Genomic DNA, 24,187 nt, shown 5'->3' with positions numbered 1-24,187 from the left:
TCCAGAAAAATACAGCTACGCTTTGTGTGGCTATTGTAGCTGCTTCAGTGAGCTTTTATGTTTGGAGAGAGCAAGTTAGAGTCGATTTCTCAGGCGTGAAAAATTTTGTGGATGTTTGTAATTACATTACAGGCTTATTACTAAAGGTAAGCATATGATATTTGGTACAATGATTTATTATATCTTAATGAAATTTTAGGAGATGTTTTTGGAATTTTAGATACAGCTGTAGTCGCCATATAGGCTTAGCTTTACTGATAGAAACCTTATCTGTTTGAGGCGAAATTTTGTTGAACATTAAGTGTTACATTTTATAGTATTTTAAAAATTGTATTACAATAGGAATTTTAGAAATCTGTAGACAAGATGTGATAACAAAAAATAAAAGGGAGACGCAATGGTTTCAGTGTAGCTTCTGTTTGATTTGTTATCATGCTAAGTGCCAATGATGAGTGCTAGATGACTTACTTGCAAGAACTGTAACAGAAGATGAAACATGGCTCCACCATTTTGGACCGGAGACAGAGGCAGACAATGGAGTGGCATCATGCAAATTCACCAAAGAAATAGAAATTCAAAAGTGCACCTTCGGCAGGGGAAGTTATGGCTACTGTGTTTTTCGATTCAGAAGGACTCTTGCTTGTGGTCATCATGCCAGACGGAACCACCATTAATTCTGACGCGTATGTGGCAACTCTCAAGAAACTTCAAGCGCGACTGTGTCGTGTTCGACGACATCGAGAGAAGCAGAATGTTCTGCTATTGCACGGAAACGCACAGCCATATATCAGTCTCAAGACCACAGACCAGATCAGAAAATTCGGATAGAAAACACTGAAACATCCGCCGTACATTCCTGAACTGGCACCGTGCGATTACAATCTCTTTGGTAAACTGATGTATCCCTTCGCGGAACGAGGTTAGAAGATGACTCCCTTGTGCACGTGCTAAAGAGTGGCTCAGACGTGTTGGTCCAGACTTTTACGTGCTGGTCTACAGGCCCTCGTTCCTAGGTTACGTAAGGCAGTTGAAAGGGACGGGGATTATGTGGAAAAGTGACATTTCGTTCCTAAAGGATGTATCTACATTCTGTGAAAATAACAAAGCTGTAGGATAAAAATATAATATTTAAACATGTTATACATTACTTTTGGAGTTACCCTAGTAAAATGGGCTATAGTTAAGTCCGTAATAAAAGTGTTCACCCTTTCAGGGCAAAGAAGATCTCTTTTCAATTTCAATTTTTACTTAGATTTCATTCTTAATATGTGTTGATATGGTAAACATTGGTAATTTCGTGATAATTTCATGAAAACTAATTTAAAATGCAAATGTGTAAATATATCCTTATTGCAATTGTTTCATCTAAAAGACTATAACTTGCTGTACATATCTGGAGACATAAAAGATTGGATACGTTCTTGAAAATGTGCCAAAAACCACTTTTACAACTTAAGCTGAAAGGTTCGTTATTTCGTGATAACCTTGGTAATTTCGTGATATTGCATTGATAATTTCGTGAGAGGTAGAAGAATTGTGGAAAAATTCATTAAAGTCAAATGAAATTCTCATTTATTGTTACAAGACTTCAAAAATAGTAATTCCGTCTAATATTCATAGCAAGAAAACATAGAAATACATATCAACACATAATAAGAATGAAATCAAAGTAAAAATTGAAATTTAAAAGGGATCTTCTTTGCCCTGAAAGGGTGAACACTTTTATTACGGACTTTACTATAGCCTATATTACTAGGGTAACTCCAAAAGTAATGCATAACGTTTGTTTAAAAATTATATTTTTATCCTACAGCTTTGCTATTTTCACAGATTGTAGATGCATCGTTAAGGAACAAAATGTCACTTTTCCACATAATCCCCGTCTCTTTTAACTGTCTTATGTAACCTAGGAACGAGAGGGCCTGTAGACCAGCACGGTAAAAGTCTGGACCAACACGTCTGAGCCACTCATTAGCAGCGAGCACAAGGGAGTCATCTTCTAACCTCGTTCCGCGAAGGGATACATCAGTTTACCAAACAGATTGTAATCGCACGGTTCAGTTTAGGACTGTAAGGCGGTTGGTTCAGTGTTTTCTATCCGAATTTTCTGATCTGGTCTGTGGTCTTGAGACTGACATATGGCTGTGCGTTTCCGTGCAATAGCAGAACATCCTGCTTCCCTCGATGTCGTTGAACACGACTCAGTCGAACTAGAAGTTTCTTGAGAGTTGCCACATATGCGTCAGAATTAATGGTGGTTCCTTGTGGCATGATGTCCACAAGCAAGAGTCCTTCTTAATCGAAAAACATAGTAGCCATAACTTCCCCTGCCGAAGGTGCACTTTTGAATTTCTATTTCTTTGGTGAATTTGCATGATGCCACTCCATTGTCTACCTCTGTCTCCGGTCCAAAATGGTGGAGCCATGTTCCATCTTCTGTCACAATTCTTGCAAGTAAGTCATCTAGCACTTATCATTGACACTTAGCATGATAACAAATCAAACAGAAGCTACACTGAACCCATTACGTCTCCGTTTTTTTTTTTTTTTGTTATCATATCTTGTCTTCAGATTTCTAAAATTTCTATTGTAATACAATTTTTAAAATAGTATAAAATGTAACACTTAATGCTCAACAAAATTTCGCCTCACACAGCTAAGGTTTATATCAGTAAAGCTAAGATACAGCTGTATCTAAAATTCCAAAAACGTTTCCTAAAATTTCATGAAGATACAATAAATCTTTGTACCAAATATCCTATGCTTATCTTTAGTAATAAGCCTGTAATGTAATCAGAAATATCCACAAAATTTGTACGCCTGAGAAGTCGACGCAAACTTGCTCTCTCCAAACACAAAAGCTCACTGAAGCAACTACAATAGTCACAAAAAAGCTTGGCTGTATGTTTCTGGAAACTGGACAACATATGCAATCCCTTGGCGAAAATTTGGATCTCGTAACACCATTGGTTAGTTCACAAAAGAGCAAAGAAAAAGTATCATGAAATAACCACTGCCACGAAATTACCAATGTTTACCCTAGTATTTCTATTTTTTCTTGCTATGAATATTAGACGGAATTACTATGTTTGAAGTTTTGTAACATTAAATGAGAATTTCATTTGACTTTAATGAATTTTTCCACAATTCTTCTACCTCTCACGAAATTATCAATGTAAAATCACGAAATTACCAGTGTAATGTAAAAGTGGTTTTCGGCACCTGTTCAAGAACGTGTCCAATCTTTTATGTCTCCAGATTTGTACAGCAAATTATCGTCTTTTAGATGATAAAATCGAAATAAGGATATATTTACAGAATTGTATTTTAAATTAATTTTCATGAAATTATCACGAAATTACCAATGTTTACCCTATATTCCTACAAGCTTTGATGACGTCAGTATCTGTTATTAGTATACTTTCTAGGTCTAAGTTATCAAGATCAACATTATAGGTTATATCTTTCCATTAAGTTATCATTTGTAGATCGAAACTGGTTATTAAAATAATAGGAAACAGTTGAGGTATTGAGTTTACATTCAATTGAATTAGAAGAAGACATTACATGACGAACAAGTTTCCTCCTTTGATAATAGTAATAAAATTGAGCTAGTTCAAAGTCAGAGTTATTTTTTCTTCTTTTTTTTCGACTTTTTTTTTTTTTTTTTTAGGATTTTGTGATTGTTTAAATGTGATTCCGTCTATATTATTTTTTCTAGATTGACGATATTTATAATATTTGACCTACGGATGTTTAGGTCCTTTACATTCAAAAGTGGCTGATTTGAGAAATTTACAGAAGTCAGTAACAGTTTCATCAAAACGTTTGTGATTAGGAAGATCTAAAGTTGCTAGTTCTTCTAATTTATGTTCCCATAGGATAACATTAGGGTTGTTATTTGACTTATCTAACGTATTCGGTGATTAATCATTATGATGTATAGGTACTTGAGTCACTATAGACGGATTCTGGTGGTTTTGATTTATCATGTTTCTATGCATTTCAGGATGAGATCGAACTATATGACGAGTAACACTTTTGAAGAATTTTCCACAAATATGACATTTAGATAAATTTTTATAAACCAAATCAGTAGATTCATCTGGTAGTAACTTATTTTGACACACATGTGATAAATTCTGTAAAGAGTAGTTAGAATCTTCAATGGATGTAGAAGTTAAATCACTATCGAAAAATCGAAATGGGATAATTGGGAGGAAAAATTTAAAGGTACGCATAACGCGTCCTTGCAAGGGGTTGGGGGCTGTACGAAACTAAATATGTGCGCTCCAAGCCTGTTGGCCACTAGTCTCACTCCGGGTTACGCTGCTCCACTGAAGGAGCTCTAGAAAATTTTGAAGGGGAAAACCGAAAATGGACGTAACCTCTTAGGTACCATATACGCGAGGGGGGCTGAAATGTGGTCAAGGGATCACGGGACGGGGCGAGGAGGAGATGACTGGTGTTTGCCGTTAGGATGGCAGGTGTTATCTTGCACATTGAAGGGGCTTAGCCAATTCGCAGTGCAAGTGGAGTCGTGAAGACTCTGTCATCTGTTGTTCGATGACAAGGCAAGTGAAGGCCGTCAGAAGAAGCGCCGTGAAATCTAAATCTGCAATTTGAGAGGTCCCTGTCCTTTCAAATTGCGACTAATTGAGTGACTTCGTACATTTAATAGACAATTTATAGGTTCTGAACTAGGGCATACGTCGTTTACAAGAAAAGGGGAATATATATGGGGAAGGGCATATAGGTCTGTGGCCCATTTCTTATAGGGCTCATCCCGACATTTGTCTTACGCCTTAGGAAAACCACGGAATACCCGTCGCTACTACCGATTGAATGATTTAGTAAGGTCTTCGGACCGGGGGTCGAGGGGGCCCGCCTCTTCGATTCCACCGGGAAGATGCCCAAACTTGATCATTTAGAGGAAGTAAAAGTCGTAACAAGGTTTCCGTAGGTGAACCTGCGGAAGGATCATTAACGTGTGTTTTGAATCACGCTAAAAAAAAAAAGATTATGACTTCTAGCGAGATGAATATTTATACCTCTCTTTGTAAATATTTTGTGACATATTTTACATATAACACTTGAATGTCGTTGCGACAGATTATCTGTCGGTCGAAGTAGAAGGATTATCGTTCATTACGAATATAAGAATTATGTTAATGAGTAAATATATACTTGTGAAAAGTATAGAAAATATAATTTATAGAAAAGTAATATTACGCACCATAGTAACTGACACAATGAATAAACATCGGTGAAGATGATCCAACACGGTATTAAAATATGTTGATGTAAAGTGTTACGATGCACAGAAAACCATAAAAATATATGCACTATACATAAAATGAATCAGTATATCAAATTCAAGTCTACAAAATTAGCACACAAAGTCTAGAAAGCTATAATCATTAAAATATGCGAGAATTCAATCATTTGTAACTATCCTCTATTATTTTAATAGCAATAAATTACCTTCCAGAATTCATTAAAGCAATAACAATTATCTATGCAGATGACACTACTTTCCTATGTTCTTCCTCTGCTCTAAATCAATTACATGCTCTCAACAACGACACTCTATCACAGATGGCTTTATGGTTTGAATCTAATGGTTTCTTGCTTAATCAAGAAAAACTATCAACATAACTTTCAGCCTAAACTATCTAATAAATAAGGACAACAGAGTCAACTACACAAAATTTCTGGGACTTTTTATAGACTCCAGTTTAACATGGGATAAGCACATCGAATACATATGCACAAAGCTATCAAGAGTTTTATATTTGCTAAAGAAATTAACTACTTGCGTTTCTCAAAATTATTTAATATGTGCCTACTTTTTTTTCTTTCAGTCTATAATTCGATATGCCCTAATTATGTGGGGAAATGGAACCAAAATTGGAAGCGTCTTGATTTTACAAAAGAAGGCCATTAGAATTCTATGTAAATCAAACTATTTGGAACATTGTCGGCCACTTTTCAGACAATCACGGATTTTAACAATCATAAATTTGTATAGATATGATCTAGTACTTTACACTCGACAGAATATCGATAATTACTCATTAGTGGCCAATATACATGATCATGAAATTAGAAATAGTGAAGAAATTAATATTCCATATTGTAGATTACACAAGAGCAACACAAACTTTTTAATTATGGGGATGAAATTATATAATAAGCTCCCAAGTCAATATTATAAATTACCAATCAATAGTTTCAAAACTAGATATTACAACTGGTTATTAAATAATCCTTTTTATTCTGTTGCTGAGTTTTTCAACACAAATTTGTACGAAATTGTATTTTAATAAATAAGTTTAATTGCAATTTAGTTAGTTTTCTTCAATTTAAAAGTTTCCGCTTATTTCATGTTTTCATTGCATTACTTAAATTTCACTGTTTCTGTTATTAGTGTTTTTTAAAATGTATTTATATGTTTTTTCAATGTATTCTGACGAAGCCTAAAACTGTATGTCTAATGGCCAAATGAATTGAATTGAGTTGAATAACTTCATTTGATTTATTAACACTTAAACTGGCAAAACTTCATTTCTTACACTCGTTTATTAAACTGTGTCGGACTGTAAAGAAAACAACTATCGCCATGTCCATATTTTATATGTTGTAGAATATATAGTGTTGTGTAATTTTGGTTGTTTAATTTTCCTACTATTTTTTTCTATTGTTCTATTAAAATTATAACATACTAGTGGCTTGTGTTTATTAGAAGTTCGAATTAAAATTTTTCAAATTTATTTTCAATGAAGAGTACAAGACATTTTGAAAATTATTTGCTTCCATAATAATGAAGCATACCACTCTGAATAGTTTTCTTTATGCTAAATACTTTTTATTGAATCTATACATCTTCAGTTCTTGAGTTTCAATGCGAAAATGCAAGTAACAATGTCAGGATGATTAGTCGGTTTTTCATGTGGGAGTAAAGCAGCAGTTATTTCAGGTCATTGCGGATTGTGAGTGAGAGTTAAGAAAATATCAGGTTTACCATGCTTTCCAACAATAGACATAGCGTCTTGGTATAGCTGCTGCATGTTTCGTGAACTACCTTGAAATGTAGAGTGTATAATCGTTTTATCCTGCTAAGAGATCTTGCTAAAGTGATCGGGACACTACAACATTTTGTAGGCCTCTTATTTTATCAGTAAGTAATAGCTTTTGGTCTTTCCTTAGGCATTATAATTTTTGCGTTTCCTCCAGACAATATTGAAGAGAATCACACATATAAATATCTATATCACTTACTTACAAATGGCTTTTAAGGAACCCGAAGGTTCATTGCCGCCCTCACATGAGCCCACTATGGGTCCCTATCCTGAGCAAGATTAATCCAGTCTCTACCATCTTATCCCACCTCTCTCAAATCCATTTTAATATTATCCTCCCATCTACGTCTGCGTCCACACCTGTGGAGTAACGGTCAGCGCGTCTGGCTGCGAAACCAGGTGGCCCGGGTCCGAATCCCGGTCGGGGCAAGTTACCTGGTTGAGGTTTTTCCGGGGTTTTCCCTCAACCCAGTACGAGCAAATGCTGGGTAACTTTCGGTGCTGGACCCCGGATTCATTTCACCGGCATTATCACCTTCATTTCATTCAGACGCTAAATGACCTGAGATGTTGATACAGCGTCGTAAAATAACCCAATAATAATAATTTGCGTCTGCCTCCCTCAAGATGTTTCCCTTCAGGTCTTCCAACTAACACTCTGTATGCATTTCTAGATTAACCCATACGTGCTACATGCGCTGCCATCTCAAACGTCCTATGTAAGAATACAATGCGTGCAATTCTGCGTTGTGTAACTTTCTCCTTTCTCCTATAACTTCATCCCTCTTAGCACCAAATATTTTCCTAAGCATCTTATTTTCGAACATCCTAATCTCTCTTCCTCTCTCAAAGCGAGAGTCCAAGTTTCTTAACCATAAAGAGCAACCGGTAGCATAATTCTTTTATGAGTTCTAAATTTCAGCTTTAAATATTTACACCAAACTGCCATTAAATATATGGAAAAGACATATACCACTTGGTAAAAAAGTAAAAAAAAAAAAATAAATAAATAAATAAATAAATTTCAAAATGCAAATCCTTTACGGTACTATAAAACAAGCTTTTCGATCGTCATTTGCTTACAGCATAGACAGTCAACTGGAAACGGCGGCTCCGTTCAAAAGTTGTGATGAAGCTAACATTAGTGAAATAGAATTTCAACAAGTCAATTAATATTTTATTGTATTAAAGTACTTTAATTCTTCTGATCTTTATATACTTCCTTGTAATAGTGTAATATTCAATTAAATCCCACTTGAATTTTGATTATCTCTAGATAAATCAAAACCTCTAGTCAGATTACTGTTAATAACACGGGTAACAAATTTTGAGGAACTTCTTGTTTCTTCTGGTTTTTTGGTTTCATATCGATAAATCACACACACTGAGTTCAGAAATATCAGTATTTTCATTGTAGCATCAATAGTTCTTTGGGAAATTAACTGTATATGTTTAAGTAATATGCATATTTATTAGGTTTACCACAAAGAATAATGACTATATAATATAATATTTACGATGGATAATACATATTTATACAATAACAGTCTTGAATTAAGTATGTTAGAAATGCAGATGTGATCGTGCTTTCCTTTTGTGCTGCTGATTTCTATCCCTGACCAAATCCCACACATAGTCTCCCATCTACAATGCGTGCAGGCCGACCTGGATGGCTCAAGCGGTAGGGGCACGGCATCGTTTAGTCCGAAAGGTTGTGGGTTCGAGTCCCGCCTTTGGCATGGGTGTTGTATACGTACTAGTTTAAGAAAGCGGAAAAACAGAAAAAGAGAAACGAAAAAGAGGAAAAAAAAAAAAAGACAGCAAAAAAAATCATGGCTGTACTCCGTTTTCCTTTATGTCGCAATTCCATAGTTTGCATGTCTTGATGGAATCGTTTTCCATGTTCTTCAGACTCATCGCCTAGATTCTGCATAAAGAAGTCCAAATAGGAATGCAGGTTGTTTTAAATTTTTCAAAGATGACATATCGACCATTCAAAAGTAGCAATTGTCATGGTTGTTGGTTGGTTCCCTCCAAACTCTGGGAACAGTGAAAGGCACACATTTCCCAGATCCCCGTAGCCATCCTTCCAAAGTTGTATTACAGGAACCATAGCACACATGTGGTGCCCATGAATTGTCTTGGTCTCGTATTGGTATTTCAAAGTAAGCATTACGAGCTTTATAATTTTTGGTGCCAGGTCTTATGTTATGCTTCTTCTGCTTTGTACTGCTGTAATATCCACAAACGTAACAGAAAGAGCCCGATGGATTTCTGCAATCACCTCTAGAAGTCATGCTTCAACGTAGAACATACATAATTAAGAATATCGTTATATTTCTGGAACCGTTATAATTTCAGAAAAAAAATTATTACAGATTTGAAAACAGCGCAAAAAAAAAATGAACCAGAAACATTTAAAATATCGAGAGAAACATTTTCGTTGTTACCCAGTGAATGCCAGAGAAATGAGTCCAGAATACAAAACAGAATTACACAGCATTTGCTCGTCATGAATTGAGGGAATCCCTGCAAAACCAAGTGACTTTTCCCAACCAAGATTAGAAACCCGGCCCGCTCGTTTCACGGTGAGACCAGAGAATAGAGATTATAAAGAATGGACACTGAGCGAATTTTCCTGTGTTTTGTTTCTCTGTGCGCCAGCGGCTAGTTCCACTTTCAAGCGCTAGAGGTAGTGTAATCGAGCATACGCTAAGATAATAATTGAGAATAGAATTAAGGCACAGGATCCAAACATCGCCTACCTTATTGCATAATCCAGTAACGCTTTGCTTCAAATAAATTCAAGTTAACAGCTTTTCCTTATTTCTCAGTGACAAACTAGTTGTAATAATAATATTTTATATTTGAGATATCATAAATTATATTATAAAATAATATAACACATTATAAAATTAAGTATCGAATTCGTTTAATATTTGTATATAATATAATATAGGTATATGGTTTTACTTCTCGTAAGAGTTTGTTTTTCCATTTTCAGCGCTATCAAATCATTACATATTTTAATTGTTGTTGGGATCAACGTCTGAACTCTCATTATAAAGGAACTCTAGAGTCTAGACATTACAGTTAATGAAGGATTTATTATTTTATGGATCCAATTTATTTTGAGTACATAATGTACCTAGATGTATTAGTTGTATGTGTTATATTTCCGCTGTGTCGACTGCTAGCTGGTGTGATGTCAGCGCCAACTCTAGGGAGAAAGCAGAATCTGACGCTCTAGCTGGCTTGAAGGTCATTGAAATCTGCCCGGCTACATCAAAGGTACCGACGCGAAGTGTCCATTCTTTATAATCCCTATGCGCTGGTGAGACATGACAATCATTATTCCACAGCGGTGCATAATACGTTTCCAAAAATATGACTTAATGTTATTATAATAACGTTCACGGTTGTTAGTAGCGTTACGAACGTTGAGTAAGACACTTTTACATGGAATTGGTTGTTCTCCACTTCTTTCTTCTTAAAGAAACGACAGCGATTTTCTTACCTTTTCAAATTGAGGATGAGTTCTTTTTTTCCGCTTGCTATGCAAAGTCAGGACCACACATACAACAGACCGGCGTGCTGCTGGTGTAAAAATTATGGGACTTAGTAGAGGGGAGAGAGGAAAATTCGAGGACACGGAAACAGTACCTATTTGCATAATGCTGACGTCATATCCCTTTTCTTTCTTTCGACTTTTACTTTCTTCCTTTTTCTTTACCTCTTCCCCCGTTTTGTGGATATTCTTTAAAAGAGTTTCTGAGTCTACAGTTGTGTTTTTTCTCTGTACCTTTTCAGGAATTTTCTTTGAATTTCTCTTCTTATGAACGTTTATGACTTCTTCTCCAATCTTCCCCACTTGTGTATATGATATTAATTTATTCTCTCAGTCCAGAACATTAGTAAGTTGTGTAAATACATTTACACTAACGACAGCGATAGTTAGAATCTACTATTTCTCTCCTTAATTTTTGGAATTCAATGAGATTCAAGTTTTGATTTGTTGGAAAGTTTCAGAAGAAGTGTGAATAGTATTAGGCCTAATTTAAGTTTCCTACTTTAGGGAGAACTGAGAGTACGGAAGAGAGAGACTGAATTAACTTTCTTTAGACACAAGGAGAATCAATTTATTTCAATTCTAGCTTTTCTTCTACTGTTAGCAGCTCTATATTTCTACGTTATCTCTCTGTACGTTTCATAGCATGACTGCCTATTAGGAATGTGCAAAAATAACCGGTTTTTTGATGCGGTTAACCGGTTATTTTTGTTTGCCGGTTTAACGTGATAACCGGTTATTTAAAACATACACCGAATCAAATGTATTTTTAGTTTATTTCAAATTTAATGTCAGTTGAACATCGTTTCTTTTTATTATTTTCCGCTCTAAGTAATCAACCCCGTATACAAATTGTCTCGTTGGCCATTCCTAGATGGGGTAAGGTTTACTATTTTACTTAGTTCAACTGTCCATGGATGGCAAAATGAAATTGGACTTCGAATCAATATCAATAATATATGCCTATCTTAATTGCAGACTTTCTCTGATTGGCTTATAATATATGTATAATTGCGGGTATTGGAGCATTTCAAACAGCGAGAAACTTTTTTTAATGGCTTAGGTCATTGATAGTTTATATCATTGCCCCATCAGGTAGCTTCTCAATAGCGATCATTTTCACAGGTGTTCTTCAGAAATTGGCATTGTCTAGATGTTTTCTGTCCATACGGCGAGAAACTGTTACTTCATTATTTATTGGTTATAGGAGAATATATTTCTTGTCGAAATGTATCACAATCAAGATTATTATTGAGTAGCCCAGATGCAAAACCAGCTAACTACCAAAAAAATGAAAAATGAGATAATGGTAACCATGGTTTCAGTTCGTCATTAGCTACGTAATAAGCCATACATTCGGTTACAAATCCAACTCTAAACCCTTTAAATCTAGTAAATACAATTGATTACGGTTGCAAAACCTGCTACGTGTGGAGAGCGTAAGGATGCAATACCTGCCAACTGCACAATGCCATGTTTACTTTTGCAAAACCTGCTAAATGTCACTGAGACAACATAACCATAATGAGAGTGACGGATGCAAAAGCTGCTATTTCGATCTCCATAAGGATTACATTGAGCATACTAAAATAACGTATAATATATTATTAGACACTGATAATAAAGCTACTTTTTGCTCGTATAGTTAAATTGACTATACTGCTGCATTTAAGACATCAGCTGAGAGTTTCTGCCCGCGCTTTATCGGGGACTTCTAACCTTTTATGTTGTGTGTTGAAGTCTTGAAGTGGTTACTGTGATTATCTCGCAGTTTTTTTCGACTTTTGCTGAAATGAGTGTGGATGGATATGGTGTATCCTGTTTCAATAACTCTGTTAGTTTTGAGGGAGAAGATATAGATGATGAAGAGAATGGTACCAGTGAAAAGGCGAATCCAAAAGTTTAAACAATAAAGGTAAACATGTCCGAAAGGACTACATTCCAATGGGTGTCATCCTTAAAGAAGCTAACATAAGGGACATTGAAAGACTTCTGGAATTGCACTTCGGGTAGGACTGGTTTCGGAAAGCAAACCTGACCTTCTACACCGAAATGTTCAACCAGCAGCAAGACCTTGCTGTCGCAGACCTGAATGAAGATGGGGATGAACATACGGATGTAGTGGACTTCGAACTCATGGATGAGGAAGGACCGAACATTTTGTAAAGTGTTATATTACATTGATGTTTGTAGAAATTGCAACATCAAGAAGGATAATACATGTGACTGAAATGAAATTGTTGTCACAGTTTAGATACATGACAATACACAAGGATTAGAATTACAGAACTGTACCTGATCCGTAACCGTGAGATTTCAGTATGGAGTGAAGCCTCCATGCGCTGCAATCAGAGCTTCTAAGCGTCGTGGTATGGAATCAAAGAGTTCCTGGGTATGTTCCAGGGGAATCTCCCTCCACGCAGTTTGTATGCGGGTCCACAAAGCGTCAAGAGTGTGTGCTGGGGGACCATGACGAACAAGTTGCCGACCAACTATATCCCAGACATGTTCGATGGGCGAAATTTCTGGCGAACGTGCAGGCCAGGAAAGCAGTGATACCCGTCGTTCTTCGAAGAAGACTTGCACAATCCTCGCCACATGTGACCGGACATTGTCCTGCTGAAATATGGCATGTGGAGTTGCCTGAGGGAGGGGCAGTACCTCGGTCTCTAAGACCTCTCTAATGTAGCGGTTGAAGTTCAGATTGTCCTGAATATGTAGGAAGCGAGATCGCATATTGTATCACACTAGGAACTTGTCCGCAATGCCGCTCAACAATGCAGGCTCTCAGACTGCGTTCACCACGGTAGCGCTTAACACGTATGTGACCATCACTGTAGGACAAGTTGAAGCGGGACTCGTACGAACACACTACATTTGGTACTCTGTTTTACACATCTCCCGAGTTTGGGATCGTTCGGGCCATTTTTTCTGGGTGTTGCACTTTTCACAAAAAGTAGTACATAAGGAAACCTTCAAACTATAACATTAGTATTCTGTTCTCCTTTTTTACTTTTTTATAGTACAATATTTGTGTGTTTAATAATATTTAGGTATGTAACGAAAATAAGAATGTTCTCTTCTACCGTCAGTTTGTTTCCAAGTTAGTCTTGTCAGATAAACTGTTAACATTGATCAAATACCAGGTTTTGCAAACTAATGCATCGTTAATATGGCTACCTATAGAGTTGCAAATCCTGCTGATCTGCTCTGTTCGGCTGCAAAACCTGCTATTTGCAAATTAATATACAATATAACTAATTACCTATTAATCATATATTTCTGAGCTGTAGGAAGACAAACTAAATATTTTTTCCCCATTATTTAAACTAGAAATCATGCCTCTAGCATCTGTGGTTAAGTTTTTACACGATTTTCCTCATTTGCCAAAATTCGCCTAACTTGCAAATAGCTGGTTTTACAAATTGGCTGCTCTATTGTAAAAATTGTGCAATTTGTGTTACCTTTTTATTTATCTTACCTCTAATCTCAAACGTGAATGAAATAATTACCAATTGATAACAAGTTATTGTAATTTTATAACCTCTTATTATTTTGTGTATTTTCTTTAGGGACGTCATTGATGATCTTCAGCATCTAATGACGTTCTTATAACTATCTTCTCGTTGGTTTACAGTCGATTGCAAATTGTTCTTTGATTTCTATTGCAAGAAACCTTTCATTTTGTTTTCTTGACTAATTTGCTGACTTTAGAGTGTTAATAAATAACCGGAAAATGACCAGTTAACCGATTATTTTTTATCGGGTAATTGCCTTCAGGTTAAATTAATAAAAAAAACCGGTTAACTTATAGCCGGTTATTTTCGAATAATCTCCCATCCCTACTGCGTATACGACTTCTAGCATTATAAATAATGTCATTCTTTTAACTCCTTAACTATTTACTATAACGACTTTTGTAACAGCTGCTGCAATGAATAATAATAATAATAATAATAATAATAATAATAATAATAATAATAATAATAATAATGTTAATAATAATAATAATAATGGTTAGGGCTAGGATTTTGATGACCTATAAATCGTGGAAAAAATGTCCTAAAACAATGCATTTATGACCTAAAATCTTTCAAAAATGCTCTTAAAAATTAAAAAAAATTGATCTTACATAATTGGCTTAGTAGGAAAAGAGGTTTTATACTACTTAATATTTAGATTAGTAATTAAATTAAATTTTACATATATTTTTTTTCTAAACAATACACTTTAATTATTTTACCCGATGTAGTTTCCATGTATGATAGTTCACCTCTGCGTCGGCATGTGGACGTGAGGTCAGGAGTCAGCTGGTCAGTCTTGGCCCTTCATGAGCTGTAGCACTATGGATTTACTTCACTTTTAGTTTCCATGTAGTCTACCATAAGGCCACTCTTATCCGGAATTATTAGCAGGTATAGAGGAGTCTATATTGAAGGGGTGGTTGGACTGATCCATTACATGAGGTGTACTACATTAAAATGACAATATTTGTGTAGAAAAACGATTAAAATATTACACAAAATAATGGATATTAATGGACAAAATATATCAAGATAGGCCTAATATCAAAGAAAATAAACATTATTTTACATTAATAATGGGGATTTGTGGCCCAAATTAAATGAAAAGGCCTAAAAAATAACCGAATAAAACAAAAGATGCTCTTATGAGTTGAAACAGGCAAAAAATGCATATGTCTTTAAACACTCAGTTTATCACATAACATATAAATACTAAAGCAGCTACGTTTCTGGCTTACTAGAAAAAGATGCACTTTCATCAAAATCCTAGCCCTAATAATAATGATGATGATGATGGTGATAATAATAATCATAATAACAATAATAATAGTAATAATAATAATAATAATAATAATAATAATAATAATAATAAAAGCGCGCTGGTTCGATTCCTCATGGGGGAAGAAACTTTCTCATGAAATTTCGGCCAGTGTATGGGACCGGTGCCAAACCCAGCATCGTGATGCACTTGGGGAGCTACGATAGGTAGCGAAATCCGGTTGCGAATACCAGCTATAACGGCTGGGGGGATCATCGTGCTAACCACACTATACCTCCATTCTGGTTGGATGATCGTCCACCTCTGCTTCGGCATGTGGGCGTGAGGCCAGCAGCCACCTGGTCGGTCTAGGTCCTTCACGGGCTGTAGCGCTACGGATAATTAATAATAATAATAATAATAATAATAATAATAATAATACGTTAATAATATGCCACATTATTGTACAGACACAGAGAAACAAAATTTGCGCCACTTGAATTTTCCGAGTTCCAGTTACAACATGCTGCGCACGCTCAGTGACCCAAATTTTGTTTCTGGGTCTGTACCAGTGCCGTAAAATATTAACATGCCAAATAATATGTCATGACTTCTATTATAACGGAATAATTTGTGCCGCAAATTTATAATATTATGAAACGATTTGCCCTGCAATAATATTTAATATGGAGGATTTACTGGAAAACTGTTTTCAGAACATGGGAGGAGTAATAGTAGGAGGAAGAAAAATAAAGTATATAGGATTTGCTGATGATATGGCGTTGTTAGCAAAAGAGGAGATGGTACTAAGGAATATGCTACTGGAGCTAAATGACAGCTGTGGGATGAAGATAAATGCCAACAAGACGAAGACCATGGTCATAGGAAGAAAAGTAAAGAAGATAGACTTGCAAGTTATAAATGAGTCAGTAGAGCACGTGGACAATTTTGAAACACAGCGCAAGCATTATGTCCAGACACTCCCCCACTCTTCCTACAGAGCTGCGCACGAAATCTGATGAGTCTACTTACGAATTATAGGGGAATGGGTTTGTCCTTGCCTTCAACTCGGTAGACACACTCCCGACCTTTCCTTCTATTCCTATCCCCTTCACAGAAACGTTGTTCCCGTACTGCACATCGCGAGTGTCTTGACAAAATGCATGAGCTGTGCTTGGGTTGTAGGCTACTATAAACAATAACATGAACTGTTGCCAAGAAGTCAAAAGGAGAATAGCAATAGTAAAGGAAGCTTTTAATAGAAAAAGCATCTTCTGTGGACCTCTGTAGTAAGAACTAAGGAAGAGACTAGTGAAGTGCTTTGTGTGGAGTATCGCATTGTATGGGGAAGAAACATGGACATTACGACGAAGTGAAGAGAAGCGAATAGAAGTATTTGAAATGTGCATATGGAGAAGGATATGAGTCACTCAAAAGTTTTTCTCCGTGATGTAGAACAGGTCAAGAGGTTTATTTCTGACAGAAAAAAGAGGAAGTAGAAAGAAAACAGAAAGCAGTGGCAGAAAGGTAAAGCAGAAAAAATGCCATGCTTTTAATTATAAGCGATTTTTCTGTTGAGATTTTTCCCGGAGCAAATCTTGATTTTTAAGAACTTCGATTTCGGGTTTTGATATTTTTTGCTTATTTCCCTGGATATTCAGATGTATTAAGGTTCATAAAAACCTCGTCACTCATATTCATATATATATATATATATATATATATATATATATATATATATAAATGAATAATAGATGTACAAATACATGTATTCAAACACATAGAATAGACAAAGAGGATTCTCTTATAAGAACTTATTTACTTTGACAGAAACTATTTACGAAAGTTAGCACAGAGCTGCAACTATTTTATAATACTGTGTTTTAAAGTTAAAATTGTGTGCCGGTCGCAATGTTATCCAATTAAAAATTCTTCCGCGAATATTAAAAAAGTTTAATATTGATGTTGAGTTGCAATCTCAGGGAATAAGATTAGACTCTACGAACTTTTGATTCGTGGTGACTCGAAACTTAGAATTACAAATCTGAACATTTCTTTCAGTGGTAGCTGGAATTGGTAGCTGTAAAACGTAATGGGCATCGTCAATTTACTAATGTTATGGGTCAAGTGGTAAAATTTTTTGTTTCTAAAATAATGTGACTGATTCGGGTTTTTATGAGCAGAGAACTTTGTACTTATGTCTGAATTACAAGCACTTGCCTTGTGCTTGCTCTGCTTCTTAAGAGATGGTCTTAAGTCGTGTTAAACTTATGACTTTGGCCTTTGGTCCACTACGTTTCGTCCACTTTTCTTTTGTCCACTGACACATTTGTCCATTTCATGATTCGTCCATTACGTTTCGTCCACTGAATACTTCATCCACTACGAGAAAAAAATAGATGACATGAAAGATATTTCATTTGGTGAAAATGTATTTTATTTAAATTTAAATGTGTTTTTGAATGTAGCCTACAGTGCTACTATAAACGATCTTTCCCATTACAAACTTGAATAACTATCGTTAGGGGACACTTAGAAACATGATATTGGTATCAATGGGAAGAGAAACTCAAATATTATTTGTTACCCATTCGGTTAAATCACATGTGCTACTCTTAAATCAGCAAAAATTAGAAAACATGAAATTGGTATCAACAGAAACAGAAACTGCAATAATTTTTAAAAATTTTCACTGGAAAACATGAAATATGAAACAGAAAGAGAAATATTTGGTTCACAACCGTAAGTAAGTCACATGTGAACAATGTGAGCTCCTTGTGGCACACGACACACATCAAGTCTGCAGTCAATTTCCTGCCATACACGTTGTAGCATTGGACCATCCACCAGTGCAATGGCCTCTGTGATGCGGATACGAAGATCCTCAATAGTAGGTGGTAATGGTGGCTGATACACTTGTTGTTTTATAAAACCTCACAGAAAAAAATCACAAGGAGTTAGGTCGGGGGAATGTGAAGGGCAATGCAAACATTCTAAATCTCCACGGCCAGCACGTCCAATCCATCTCCTTGGAAGTCGTGTATTCAGTTCGTTTCTGACATCTAAGTGGTAATGGAGTGGTGCTCCATCTTGCTGAAAAATGAGACCTTCGATGTCCTGTTTCAGTTGTGGAAGAAGTCATAACTGTAACATGTCTTGGTACCTGTGACTGTTGCCGCGACAAAATAGAAAGGGCCGTACACCTTTTCACGGCTTATATCACACAAAAAAGTTCACTGTGGGGGAGTAGCGTACATGTTCCACATAACTATTAAGATTTTCCAGAGCCAATATCCTGACATTGTGTTTGTGCACTTTTCCTGACAGATGGAAAGTGGCTTCGTCACTAAACATCAATGATTCGATGAAACCTTCAGTTTCTATTCTGAGTTGCATCTCCTCACAGGAAGACTGTCGCTTGGCTTTGTCGTCTGGTGTCAGAGCCTGCAACAATAATTGCAGACGGTATGGATGGAACTTCAAACGTTTCCGTAAAATCTTCCACACAGTTTTTTGGGGGATGTTTAATTCTCTACTGGCTTTTACGGTGGATTTCTGTGGACTTCGTGTGAAACTCTCTCTCACACGCTCCACATTTGCCTCACTTACTGATGGACGACCGGACCGGTTGACTTCCACTTACAGATGCATCCCCTCGTTTTGAAGTCAGCGTACCACTTACGGATACTGGGCCCACTGGGTGGATCAACACCAAATTTTCGTCTAAAATTGCGTTGTACAGTGACAACAAACTGGGATATGTGAAAATATAGCACACAAAATGCTCTCCTGTCTTCGTTTGCAGCCATTTTTTCTGTTATATCGTCTCCTAGCAACGAAATTAATAAATATGCGTCAGGTTCACCAACATGAAAAAAATATTTGAGTTTCTCTTTCCATTGATACCAATATTATGTTTCTAAGTGTCTACTAACAATAGTTATTCAAGTTTGTAATCGGAAAGATCATTTATAGTAACATTGTATTATAAACATGATTAATCATCATTTTCTTCTTCCTGAAGATCTTCAGCAGGGTTAATTTTTAATCAATATGAATTTCCTCTCAGATATTTTTCCAGCCGGCTGTCGTTCTTGTAGTCTTCATACTGTGTAACCATTTCCCTGATGCGTTCATGATTACTGACATATGTCTGACTTTATGGTGCGCGGACTCGCGTGTGTCTCCCAACAATTTTATTGAGTAATCACCTGCTCATTTGATTTCTGTTCATCCAGCAAGACTTCCAAGAACTTCCAAATGCACCTTGCATTACAATTCTGTCGATCCTCACATGTCCAATAACTTCTTCCATCTTTGCTGACTGAGTGGAAGTGGTAGCAGTACCCATTATGATGTAACATTGGTTGCCTCCGACTTGTATATACAATCTCTGACATAATTTATAATATCCAAAATGGAAAACATATATATTCATATTTTTTAGTATCCGAAGGAAAATGAAACATATCTAAGAAACAGGCGACAATTATGACAATACTTTTGCAAATATTCAACGCGAATTAATTTCATGAACACTCGTACTAGTTTGCATTTTGTACGAGATCACCCCTTCTTCCAGTTCACCCTTATACAGAGCGCAGCCAATATCTGCATTCCGCTCGCGAGCTGTGAGCCGACTCGGAGAGTGCAAACCTTGTGCAGGTCTGTGCTAATATCATCTTTCATAGCGCTAGTACATATATTTTATACTTCTTTAATTTTTATTTGTAAATAATGTAGAAAAATGAACTTTTTATGGAAATTTCGTATGTTAGTTAGGGACTTTTATAAAATTGCTTTGTCTAGCAATCCTTTGGCATCAGATTATTTTGTGAATCGTCGTCCCAAGAGTGCGGAACATATTTGAGTCCTAATGTTGTTCCGAAATATCAAGCAGAACACTGCAGCCAGCTGGATTCAGGATTTAGCGTAAGATTGAATATTGAAACTCAGAGTTGTTTGCAAATACTTTTCTTTAGCTGTTTCACTGAGAGCGGATTTCATACACTTATTTAAAGAATTGGAAGTTATAATATTATTTATACTCGACCATGCCGAAATGTAGTAATTATAACCTGGTAGTAGCCCTTTAATACACCTCATTAAAGTACACCTATTCATTATAGTTCAGTTGTTCAGCCAATGAGAAATCACCATTGTAGCATTATAAAAGCGCAAGTATCGATTATTCTGGGATATGCAATCGAAAGACAATTAGCGAAAAGTCACGGAGGCTGGAAATCCAATACTGTCGCAGAAGGTTATGTTCTGTTACTGTAATAATTAGCGTTAATTGTAAATAATATTCCTATAAATTCAATTTTTCATCTCGTTTTTCAATTCTAAATCAATTTCCAGGTTATATCAAGCCTAATGTTCATGTTATCCTCTAGATTATATGAAGGTCAATGACATTTGTTCCTCGGAAAAAATAAAATAATACTTTCGCGTCTGCGCACATCTCACGATTTAGAAGGTCAGTTCCGCTCCTCACTTGAATAACTATAACATGAATACTTATGAATAATTTCAAGTTAGAAATATGGTCGAGCATAAAAAGTCGTATGAAACTTGCCTATAATGGTAATTAAGACGCTTGCGCTCGTTTCATAAACTAATATACTCGCGTCTTAATTACTACCATTATAGGCTCGTTGCATAATGTACTATTATCTTGAAGTTATAGCATTATGCTATGAGGCATGAGTCTTCAATTATTTTCCCTGGGAACCGAATTAATGGTAATATCGCAATAAAGAGTTATTGAATGAAAAAAAAATCCGTGGCGCTACAGCCCGCGAAGGGCCTAGACCGACCAGCCGGCTGCCACATGCCGAAGCAGAGGTGGACGATCATCCAACCAGAATGGAGGTATCTTGTGGTTAGCACGATGATCCCCCCAGCCGTTATAGCTGGCATTCACAACCGGATTTCGCTACCTATCGTAGCTCCCCAAGTGCATCAAGATGCTGGGTGAGCATCGGTCCCAAACACTGACCGAAATTTCATGAGACAATTTCTTCCCCCATTAGGACTCGAACCAGCGCGCATTCCATAATGCGAGTCCTAGGCAGGATGCCTTAGACCACGACGCTATGGTGCGGGACGACTTACTGAATGACCCATGTATAATGACAGCCTATCTTTTTATATACTTTGCGTCTTTTGTAAGGACTATATGTATCGAATAAAGCTTCTGTTGAATTGCGCTGGAAGTTTGCCAATATCTAACTGCATTAAGATGTCGTCGTTTGAAGGGGCGGGGGTGCATTTTTTCGGAATAAAGAGGGTTAAAGTTGGCAATGAATTCTGGTAAAAATAAATCTTTTAGCACATAGTCATGGGCAGGAAATGACTTGCGGCTGCCGCGACAGTGTTCACGCTTCCGCAAACACGTGTATCTGCTTGTTTAGTGGAGTTCCGGTTGAACGGAAAATAATAGAATTACCTCTTCGAGGGGGTGAGCTTTAATGCGATTTTATTTCTTGCGTGAGTTCCGATTTAGAAGGTAGTGCTAGCAGACATCCAAGTACCTTGAAGCCAGTATCTGTGTGATATTGTTTAAACAGTGGAATAGATTGTGTTTGAATTTCTAGCGCGTTTATATTACAGTGGAACCATTCTGTTGGTGAAGTAACTGGTTAGGGACTCAAGAGGCGAAGTTTCAATGACGAGCAGAGAAAGACATTAATTTTTTCTGTCATTTTCAGAAATATTATAATCTGTATTTTATTATCGTTTATTTGTTTACGAGCATAACAGCCAAAACCTAATTGCAATGTTCATGGCCAGAGTTAGAAAGTTGGTACCGAGATTAAGTTGTGTGAGCTTGGACTATATCGAATGAAAAGTAGAAAATTATAGTAGCGCAGCTCTCAATATCAATGAACCAGAGTGACAAAAGTAAATAATAAACGAATAATAAAGAACAATAATTTGTTATTATAAACTTCGTAACTCCTAATCTAAAAAAAAAAAAATATCCATACATACAAAATAACATACAAAGTATACAATAACGATTGTAATATGTATTTGTTTTCTAGTGTACGAAATATCAATGAATATTTTAATTTTATCAAAGAAATACTCATTTTATGTTCGAAAAAAAAAAATTGTACTTTGAAAATATTCGTTCTACGTCACAAGACGTTATTGGAGCAAATCTGAAATATGATACAGTATTTCTTACTATCATCAGATGAACAACAACTTTCTAAATCTAATAGCGTATTTCGTATGTGGCGCATAATATTAAATCCATAATTGTTTCCAAGATAATTTTTCACTTCTATTGTAACGACAGTTAGGAAGTTCGTAATGTAATTCTTATGTTGAATGAACTTGGACTGTAACGTAACCGAATGCATAGTAGCACAGGAGCACGAGACGTCAACAGACCAGTCGAGTAGATCGGCCCAAGTCCACGGGCTGATGCACCGCTGACCTCACTGGGCTAAGCAGTGTCGCACGGAACTAGCACGTGACGTCACCCTGCACCACCGCACGGGTCGCGGTGGACTGCTTGTGGAGCGGTTTAGTGCGGTGAACTTGTTTGTATCAAAGCATGAGCCCAAGCTTCCGCTTCTATCAGTTGCTTATGAATTGAGTTGGCGCGGGTTTGTGCTTGTGTGTGCGGTTCGATCAACGATCAGCTACTGTTTCAAACGTTTTCGTTTTTTATTTCTGTTTTTCAAGATGAATCCTAATAATGGTGCATCGCAAAGAAATACAGTCTCTGTGAGGCTGCTATTACACTATCAAAGTTCTTTGACAAAGGATATTATGATAAAATATTTCAACAAAGATCTTTGATGAAAGATAGGATTTGGGGTATATTACACTACATAAACTCTTTTAAAACACGCTTTCCGTGGATTACTTGATACTAATATTTACGCGTTAAGTTTATGATTTGTTTATACTATTATTTACGCTTTAAGTTTATAACATCATGAATAAAGAACAGTATTATGCTTGTTTAGCTGCAATTAGTTCAATTAGGCTATTACAATATGCATGTTACTGAGAAAGAAACGCCTTTGGGTTAAACTCCTGATCACAATACAAATATGTGGTCAGGGGTTAAACCATGGATTGCAAGACATGATAAGAGAGGTATACATCAGAACTTATTGAAAGACCTACAATGAGAGGACTTGAAAAGTTATACAAATTATTATAAAATTTAATATTATTTACTTAAAAATGGCTTTTAACGAACCCGTAGGTTTATTGCCGCCCTACATAACCCCGCCATCGGTCCCTATACTGTGCAAGATTAATCCAGTCTCTATTATCATATCCCACCTTCCTCAAATCCATTTTAATATTATCCTCCCATCTGCGTCTCGTCCTCAAAGATCTTTTTCCCTCCGGCCTCCCAACTAACACTCTGTATGCATTTCCGGACTCACCCAAATAATACCAATATTATATTATAAAAATTATTTATTTACATTTCATTTGCTTCATACTCCGATATGAGAATTTTTGTGGTAGCAACAATCTAGTTATATTTGCGTTCCGCCATATTTGTTTCAAGGTACAGAAATCTTTAATCAAAGATAACAAGCTGCACTTACATTTAATAAAAGATCTTTTATCAAAGGAACTTTTAAAAAAGAAAACCCATTACACTGTCATATATTGTATAATATATATTTTATAAAAAGATCTTTGCAAAAAACTTTGATATTGCAATAGCAGCCGCGAAAAACTTCATCACAGACACTGGCCGTGAAGGCATACT

The sequence above is a fragment of the Periplaneta americana genome, chromosome 14, assembly GCF_040183065.1.
Source record: "Periplaneta americana isolate PAMFEO1 chromosome 14, P.americana_PAMFEO1_priV1, whole genome shotgun sequence".
NCBI lineage: Eukaryota > Metazoa > Arthropoda > Insecta > Blattodea > Blattidae > Periplaneta > Periplaneta americana.
The sequence above is the reverse complement of the archived record's forward strand: the minus strand, read 5'-3'. Positions refer to the sequence as shown.